Source organism: Arachis ipaensis, chromosome B9 (genome assembly GCF_059453495.1).
Source record: "Arachis ipaensis isolate K30076 ecotype BB chromosome B9, ASM5945349v1, whole genome shotgun sequence".
NCBI classification, from domain to species: domain Eukaryota; kingdom Viridiplantae; phylum Streptophyta; class Magnoliopsida; order Fabales; family Fabaceae; genus Arachis; species Arachis ipaensis.
Window position 1 is genome coordinate 158460932 of NC_142444.1, and position 10293 is coordinate 158471224.

Here is a 10293-nt window from a genome sequence, read left to right on the forward strand (position 1 = left end):
AATTAAAAAATAAACTTACAAGAATAAACTTTATAACTAAACTTAATTCATGTATTTTCATTCATTCCTTAACGTTTCATAAATTTTTTAACTTTTTAGGATCTTCAATCAATGTTCTCTAGATTAGCATTTATAATTTAATAACTTAATAAATAAATAAATACATGAAAGTAGTAACAAATAATACTGCAGAATGTAGTTCACAATAATAAATAGTATATTATTTTAAAGTTATTTGTCATTACATAACATCTTTTTGTCACTAAAAATTTAAATAAAAACATGAAGTACATCAGCACATATTCTTTTGAAATTTGGTAATTACTAGAGCTAAATAATTTTTAAAATATGACTTTAAGTTATAAAGTCCAATTTTGGTGGAATTAGTAATTTTTTAGTCTGGAAATATTTTACCAATAGTTAACTTTATAAAACTATTAAAGTGTGCAATATTCACTTAACTAAATAATATTTGGGTTTAACCAACTTGGGTTGGTCGAGTGGTCAACTCACTCGTCCGCTTAAGCAAGTGTCGAGGGTTCGAATCCCGCCTTATACATGCAGCAACCCATTGGCCAGCGGCAGACTTTTAAATGGAACTCAGATTCGCGACAGATTAGTTCTTGACCTGTCGGGTTGGGGGATACCGTGGGAAACCAAAAAAATATATATATATTTGGGTTTATTCAGAAGTCATTCAACAGTTGCAAGGTAATGTGATTATTGGTAATTTTAATGCAATAATTAGCCAGCAAGAGAAGATGGGCGGAGGCCTAAAATCCTGGTCATGAATTTCTGAATTTATTAATTTCATTGATGAAAATGGTCTCATGGACTTGGGAATGGTAGGAAGGGCTTACACATGGTCTAATAAAAAGGGCGGTTCGGACCTTATCATGAAGAAATTGGACCGGGCTTTTGCTAATGAAAAATGGAGGAGTGAATCATCTCCAGTGAAAAAAAAAATTAGATAGTGTCTAGTGTTTGATCTCACCATTCATTGTTCTCTCGCTTCTTAATTTTTGGTCCCACTTATAGAATTAAAGGTGCAAGATCACACTTTATTCTCCCCAGTAAAAAAAATATGAAGAGAATCCATTTCCACTTTATTAAACATACATTTATATAATAAGTGCCTTTGACTAAAAATGAGTAAATTACGTCGATTTTTCTTTAAAAAATCAGAAATACTTTTTCTTTGTACAAACATACATATACAAAATATAATATAGAAAAAGTTTAGGGGGCAGCAGATTTTATGATTTTTAGTCATCAATTAGCCATTAATGATATTTTTAATGATGTGAGATTGCATATAATAGTATAGAATCATTTAATTTCTTTTTTATGGTTAAGTGCTGGCCAAAATTTAACAAAAATGACGTCCTAACAAAAAATTTTTCTCATTTTTTTTAAATTCAAAATTTTAATATCTTAGATACACTAATTTCAATTCTATTTTTTTATATATCGATCAAATACAAGTGCTTTTATAAAATTTTTTAAGATTTTAGTTTTAATTATATAATTTTTTTTAATAATTTAACATTGGTAAATTTTGTAATATATAAGTATGTTATTATAAAAAATAATAATTATATGATTGATTAGACACATTTTTTTTTCATAAAAAAATATGTATTTTTAACAATAAATTAATAATTAAAATAAACATTTTTTTCTTATGAAATACACGTTTTCGTTATGTGTAAATGAGTTAGATTGAAAGCACTTCAAGCACCCTTACTACCATCTTTGACCTCTACAGTTTAGACGAAAGAGGTTAGAGATGGTAATGAGGGAAGCTTGAAATACCTTTACGTCAACTCCAAAACGGCGGTTATTAGGAATATTCGCAAGAAAAAAAATATTTTATAAAAGTACTGAAAGAGATCGGAGATGGTAGTGAAGGTGCTTGAAAAGTTTTCACATCAACTCTAAGTCGGCGGTTAGGGTATTCGCAAGAGAAAAAATATTTTATAAAAACATTTTTATTTGAAGAACATGTGAAAAATAGAATTGAAATTAATGCATTGAAAAATATTGAGAATTATGAATTTATAGAAAAAATGAGAAAAAACTCGTGAAGGGACTAGTTTGGTACACGACATTCAATTTCAGGGACTAAAATGAGTCACTTAATACAAAGTGAGGGACTAATTTGGTGTATATACAACGATGACATAATGGATGACACGCGGACGAATACTGTTGCGACACGTGGCACTAACGGACACGTGGCCAAATAACATTGTGACACGTGGCACAATAATCCACGTCAGTATGCCACGTGTCACTGGTCACCACATCATCATACCATTACACGTGGCCAAATCATGAAGTGACACGTGTCACTTACAGTCCACGTCATTATGTCATGTCATCACGTCGTTAATGGAAAATAGGTCAGTGACTAATATGGTTCATTTTTTTCAATCTCAGGGACGTAATTGGTGCAATTAGAATCTCATGGACGATTTTAGTGCACAACGCCAATCTGGGACCATTTTGGGGTTTAACTCAAAAATGGTCTCATGGACTTGGAAATGGCAGGAAGGGCTTACACATCTAATAAAAAGGGCGGTTTGGACCTTATCATGAAGAGATTGGACCGGGTTTTGGCTAATGAAAAATGGATGAATGTGTAATATCTTTATTATTAGAATGTTACATTTTTGGCTATGTTATTTTGACAACGAGAACATTACAATCATTTTATTAAACATATATTTGCAGTTGAGGCTTGGAGCTAGTGGCAGAATTTGCTGCCTCATAAGAAGCTGCATCCGGGTTCAAGTCTTATGAGAGGAAAATAAACTCTTAAATGAACTCATGTAGTGTGTGTGAGTGTGTTATGTGGGTGTATAATACATGAATAATGTCTAGAATTAGGAAAATAAACTCTTAAATGAACTTATGTAGTGTATGTGAATGTGTTGTGTGGGTGTATAATACATGAATAATGTCTAGAATTAGGAAAATAAACTCTTAAATGAACTTATGTAGTGTATGTGAATGTGTTGTGTGGGTGTATAATACATGAATAATGTCTAGAATTAGGAACTGTCTAATCCATCCGACTAAAAAAAAACATACATTTATATAATAAGAGTTTTTGACTGAAAATTATGTGGATTTTAAAAAAAAAAATCAAAAATACATTTTCTTTGTACAAACATATATATATATATATAAACAAATAGATCTCGTTACACTCTACCTTTCTTTTCAATCATTGACTGATTCTCAAATTAATTGAGTGAATTAATATTTGATTCTTTAGTCTTTTCCTTAAACTAATTATTTACTACATATTATTCGAATAGAATTCTCGCGCGCAAAATTATTTCCCCATAAATTTAAATTTGTTTGAAACATGTAAATCATCAACATTCAGAAGTATCCATTATAGACAAACTAATGCAACTCATCACCATTTCATATATCTTGTTTGAATTATTATGAGTATGTAGTAATATAATGATGCATGGCACAAACTAGTTTTCATGCCATAGTCGTGAGGGGATTATTTCTAACCAATCATGAATGGGGTAGAAGTGCATTTCAATTCCATGCCCGCCGTTTGAATAACAATACATTACTACATAGTATAGAAAGAACACTCATGCACCTATTTTCATGTATGAAACTGATATCTAAAAATTGTTAGATAATTTAATAAGTTTAACTAAATAATTATTTAACCGTTTTTAATTATCAACTTTATATGAAAACAAATTTTTATTATAATACATATAGAACAACAAGGCCAGGGCTCAACGTAACTACAAATAAAAGAAACGGCGTAAAGAAAAATTAAAAGTCACAATACATAATAAGGACATATGGTTCAACACATACTAGCGGATTGGATGGGTGAGAGAATCTTAAACCCTAATTGATGACTATTTAGACCCCTCTCCATGGAAATTAAAAACACATATATTGAACAAATATAATAAATTAAATGGGCATCTCCGATATGTATGAGATTCAAAGGAATCCAGCAGCAGAAGACCCAAATTGTCCAATGTTGTTCATGTTAAACATATGATTTTGCATCATAGGGCTCTCATGAAGCATCATAGGGCTCTGATGCTGTAGAAAGTGTGGACCATTACCAAACAACTGAGGAACTAGTTGAGCGGAAGGTGGTGGTGGTGGAAGAAGAGGAGGAGGAGAAGGCTGATGTGGCACTAGAGCATTTGAAGATGACTGACCAAAGAATTGATTTGGGTTGTTAATACTTTCGTGAACGAAGAGGCTATTGACATGTTGGGCGACACTCTTTTTAAGGTTCTCAAGTGCCGCCCTGAACTGGTTTAGTTGGGTCTTGCTCATATTTTCAATGGGCAAGGCCCACCAGAACTGATTCATGGCAACCTTATGAAAATGATTCAAGTGATCACTACGCTGCTTCTCAGTTTCAAGTTGGTTATTCACCTGCATGAGTCGAGAGTTGAAGTCACGCACATTGGCGTTGCGGTGGGCCTCAATGAATTGCAAAGTGCCGGATAAGTTTGGGAGGGTAGATGCACGTGACAGGTAACGATCCATAACGGTTTCCACGTTTGGGTGGCCGAAGGAAAAGACTTTCTGGCCAGGAGAAAACACGACGAGTGCCACGTCAGCACCGCAGAGGGTGCAAAGCTCACTTGCTTTCTTGAACAAGCCGCTGCGACGCTTAGAGAACGTGACTTGGAGGTTGCTTTCATTGCTCATCTTCTTCATCTCAATTCTTTGGCGACCCCTGCTTTTCCTTGCACCGCTTCTTGAACTCGACATGATCAAGTAGGAAGATTTTTGATAGGAGAAAAAGAAACAGATGACAATGTGTATTTGTGTCGGTATCAGACTATGGGAAGTGGTTAATTATTTATTTATTTATAGGTGGTTTTGCATAGATATTTTATGATCTATGATAATACTTGGCTGGAAAAAAAGATTGCATCGTTTCGGAGTATTGGTTGCATTAATTGTTTCTGGATTTAGAGATTCTGAAAATCCCTTTTTTTCATGGTTTGTATGGTAGGAACTTGATTTGATAATGTTAAAGGAGAATCTTAGGGGCTCTCGTTCATTATTGCACTTCATCATGTTATATTATCTTAGCCAAAGTTTTTGGGTAAAATGTTTCGATAAATATTCAAGAAACTCACCACATTCACCACTCTTAATCTTGTAGTCACTCTTTTAAATGTTTTATTCTCAATTTTTTTTAATTTTTTAATTTTATAAAATGACGTTGTTTGTCATCATTGTGTGATGCATGGTTCTGAAAACCGAACCGGACCGGCCGGTTCAACCGGAAAAACCGGGAACCGGTCACCTAACCGGTCCGGGTAAGGTCAGAAACCGTCTGGCAAAAAACCGGGGAAAAAACCGGTCGAACCGGCGGTTAACCGGTAAACCGGACGAACCGTCCGGTTTTTTTACGGTTTTTTGCGGTTAAAAAAAAAAAAAAAAAACGCCTAATTGTAATTGCCTAAACGAAACGAGCCCTAAATCAGTAAATCGACTCCACTCCTCTCTCAAAAACTCAATCGACTCCTCTCCTCTCTCAAAAACTCAATTGGAAGAAGAACAGAAAAGAACCCTAGCGGAACCCACAACCACTGTTCAAGCGCCGTCTCCTCTGTTCAAGCGCTCTCTCTCTCTCTCTCTGTTCGCCGGTGTGGCCCGCGGAACCCACAACCACCGCATCTCCTCTCCTCTGTTCGTCGGTGTCGCGCCGTGGAAGCTCCGTCGCCGTCCTAGGAAGCTGTGTCGCCATCGTAGGAAGCTCCCTCGCCATCGTGTGGAAGCTCTGCGGCCGTCGCGCCGTCTCCTCTGTTCAAGCGCTCTCTCTCTGTTCGCCGGTGTGGCCGTCTCCTTTGTCGTCGCCGTCACTCCCCTTCCTCCTCGCCGCCGGTAAGCAGTAAGCACTCTGAGTGTTGATGCAGGACCCAGTCTTCATATTTGCAAATCACTTCACTCGAAAGCAGACAGATGCAGGACAAATATAATTACATTTGGCATCAAAATTTTCATTATGTCTAAAATTGTGAATGAGTACATAGTCTCTTACTTATTTTATGAAACTGGAATAATCTTGTTGATGGTTGATTTATGATTCTAGAATGATTTTCTGAAATGATGATGATATTGTTACTGATATGTTGTTGGCTTCTTGTTGATTCTCTGATGGTTATTGATCAGTGATGATTGGTGCCTTTGATTTTGAATTGGAGTTGGGTTTAATTATGAGTTATTTGGGTTTAATATGAGTTGCTGAGTTAATAATATACTGATTTTGTTGATGTTTGCTTATTATAAATTGCTGATTTTCTGAAATGATGATGATGTTGTTGCTTGATGATATATTGTTGGCTGCTTGTGGATTTTCTGATGATTACTGATTAGTGATGATTAGTGCCTTTATTTATTTCTGAATTGGAGTTGGGTTTAATTGTGAATTGCTAGGTTTAATTCTGAGTTGCTGAGTTGATTTTGTTGATGTTTGCTTATTTTGAATTGTTGATTTTCTAAATTGATGATGATGTTGTTGCTTGATGATATATTGTTGGCTTGTTGCTGATTTTCTGATGATTACTGATTAGTTGGAGATTTTGTTGTTAGTATTTTTTTTGGGTGTAGAACATTATGGTAAATTTTGAAATTTTGGATTTCATTAGGTTAGAAATGATCAAATTTAAATATTTGAAATTATATATTAAATTTTTAATGAATATTTAATTAAACCGGTTGAACCCCGGTTGAACCCCGGTCGAACCGTTGAATCAGTGAACCAGTTATCTTACCGGTTCATTGACCGGTTCGGTTCTCGCAACCTTGGTGTGATGTCATTTTTATAATTATTGTTATCCCTTTTATCATTAAATATATTAGCATTTATAAAAAATCTTTTACATATATATTAAATCTAGCTAATTAAGTATGTACCAATAAAAGAATCCAAAACAATGATCCGATTTCTTATATTATTTATTTACAAATATAAAGATATTGAAATAATTTATTAGTAGGAAATTATTTATATACTTGATATAGTAAATAAAGTCAATTATTTGTATATTTCTATTGAAATTAAATAGATAATGGTTTTTTTTAAGTTAGGTTACTCAGTCGATAATACAAAAATATTTAAGACGAATATGGGTACTTAAATATTTGTTTTGTGCTACTTCATTGCCATCCCTGGAACGAAGACACTTAATTAAGTAGGGTAATGTTAGGTAGACAAAAAAAAAAAAACAGTCGGAATTTTCTTTATTCAGCATTAATTAATTATCGCAACAATTTCTTTGGTTACCAAACATTTTTGAATTAAGTAATGTTTGAAACTAATATGGTGATGTTAACATTATTCAACATTGTATATTTCATTATATCATAAGAAAAAGAGGAAGGAAGCATCGTTTACTTTGTTGGATCAATGCAACTACTTACTAAGAATAGACATAACCATAAAATTAATTTATAGTAAAAACTTCCGTGAAGTTAATAGATGAGAACCGTTAAATGATTTGAATGATTTGACTACATTTTTATCTAACAGCTTTTAATTATCAATTTTATATAAAATTGACCGCACCTATCCATCTTATTTTATTTGACAGAAGAAATAGTAATCGCTAACTTCATTTATGTGTTACTTATTTTTTGTAACGAAACTGGGCTAAAATCCAATAAAATACAGATTACACTATTAAATGGAGAAACAAAATTCCCCTAACATTATCATTTACTAACACTCGAATTTCATTAAGAACTTGAAAGAAAAGACATAATCTAATGGGAGATTATGTCCTTTGTTGGCAAAACTATACTATTAACCTAGTTGTTAAAACCGAATTAGTAATAGATCCGATCAAAATATTAAATATGAATTACTGGTTCAACTGTTTGATTACTAGTTAAATTGGTAAATTCGATTTTAATTAAATAATTATATAAATTTTTATTTTATTATTTTAATAATAAATATTTTTTTCTAATTTTATTTTTATATTAAATTAACTATTATTTTTTAATTTTAATAGAAAGGCAGCAACCTATTTTAAAATAAGGATAAAATTTTTCAGACCAAATTTAAGATCTTCTTTCTGTGTTATTCTCCCCAAAAAATCAGGAAGTTTGGAGCTTGACGAAGAAAACGTATACCTGTATGAGAGTTTCACAAGTTTTGTAAACCAAGTCAAATCACCATGTGTGAAACAAAATTACTAATTAGCTAGTGAAACTCTCAAAATTATTACGATGTACCTTGATTAAACTATTAAATAAAAGAGGAATGCTATTTTTATGCATATTTTCTTTTATACATTTTACTTTTGATCTTAAAAATGATTGATAATAAATGAGCAAAGATAAAAATATTTATCTTGTATATCATAAAAAAAAAATATGTGCAAAAAGTATATAAAAAATGATCCAAACATCCTTTTTCTAAATAAAAATATTTAAATAATTTTATGTTTGTATAATGTGAAATATCCTCTACAAAAGAAAATTTTATCTAGACACCAAAAAAAAAGAGAGAACTTTATTTTTGTAGCTAAAATTCAAAAGGGAGCTTGTCTTTGGACTTTTTTGTGTGTTTTTTTTGGTGTACTTATCATTGGATTTTGGGTAGGCATGGGTTGATTGAGTGGGTTTCAAGCAGTTTTTCAACCCAACTCATCCAAACAATTTGGGTTGGACAAGCAACATATTTTTAACTCGATGGTTTTTTATGAGTTAAACCCACCAGTTTAAGAAAGTTATCAATTAAATTTGAAACTTTCTCTCATCAGGAGAGCAACTTTCTCTCATCAGGAGAGTTTTTCTAGAACACAGAGGTTCTTCTCTAGTAGGGAGTCTTCCATCAACACTTCAGCATATACTCAAAGATCCACAGTGCCATCTGAAAGCATATAAGCACAAGGAAACAAACTGTCAACAAAGCTGTAGAATGGAATCCATAGAAGGTAAGGTCATCAAGCTCAATAATGCGGAAACTCTTGGCTATAAGAAAGATTGTTTGAACGTGGTAGGGAAGATAATTAGCGAGAAAGAGATCAACTTTAAAACTTGCAAAAATGCTCTATTAGGAATGTGGGGAAACCCACAAGGAGTTGCTATTACTGATGTTGGCCTCAAGAAGATATTATTCAGTTTCAGAGACAGGAAGAGAGGGCTCCAGATTCTTCAGAATGGACCTTGGAATGTTAGAGGAAATCTAATTAATCTTAGGCTATGGATGGAAGGAGAATCAGTCTTTGAAGTGGATCATGACTATATGAAATTCTGGATACAGGTTCATGGTATACCACTTGATCATATGAACAAAGAAACAGGAAGGTTAATAGGAGAAATGTTGGGAGTGTTGGCTGAAGCTGAAGATCCAATGGTGGATAGGATACTTAGAAGAACATTCTTAAGAGTCAGAGTGGGGATTAATATAAAAAAGCCTTTACCTACGGGCTTCTTTATGGATAGGGAGAATCAGCCACCGCTTTGGGTGTTTTTCAAGTATGAAAGGTTGCCTGAATGTTATTGCTTTAATTGCGGAATAATAGGACATGAGAGGAAGACTTGCAAGAATCCAACGGCTATGGCTTGCTGGGACCAGACTAAACCAAAGTATTCAGCCGGTTTAGGGGTAAACCAAGTTCGATCATTATCAGCCATGGAGATAGGAAGCTCAGGTCAGAGAAGCAAGGAAAATGAGGAAGAAGAAGAACAGGCGCGTGCAAATCAAAACATGGGCAGAGAGAGTGAAGAGGAACAAAGAACAGAAGAAAGTGTGATCAGAGCTGATCTAAATATGCAGCAAGAATTAAGGGAGGAAGGTTTCTTGGAAAACCAAACATGGAGAGAGAATGAGAAGAATGAGGTAGGGGAGCAGGTAAGAACTCTGCAGAAAATTCCTGATTTTCAAGGATCGGAGGCTGAACATAATGAAATAAGGGCTTTATTCCCGATAAATAAGCCAAATGAGGATGTGGGGAAGAAAAGTGGATATTGGGCTTTCTCTAAATAGGCCCAGAACATTGGAAATAAGGAAGAAAGGCTGAAAAGAAACTCTGGACTGATTAGGAATATATGGCCAACCAATACAGTGGATCCAATTCAATTAGTGGATGGAATGGAAACTAAATCCGCACAAGATAGAGTAAAACAAACTAACAACCAGGCAAAAGGAGACGGGCTGAAGCCTCATCGAGTGGAGCAAGAGGTTAATAGCTATAAAGTGCTGGAAAGTGAAGACAAGGCAGCAGGAGGCCCCAAACAAAGAACGATAAGAGAAAT

General features: G+C 33.7%; 1 pseudogene; it reads right to left on the reverse strand.

The window, feature by feature from the left end:
* Positions 1–3993: 3993 nt before the first annotated feature.
* Positions 3994–4785, reverse strand: LOC107616131 (agamous-like MADS-box protein AGL62 pseudogene; annotated as a pseudogene).
* Between the last annotated feature and the right edge of the window lie 5508 nt (positions 4786–10293).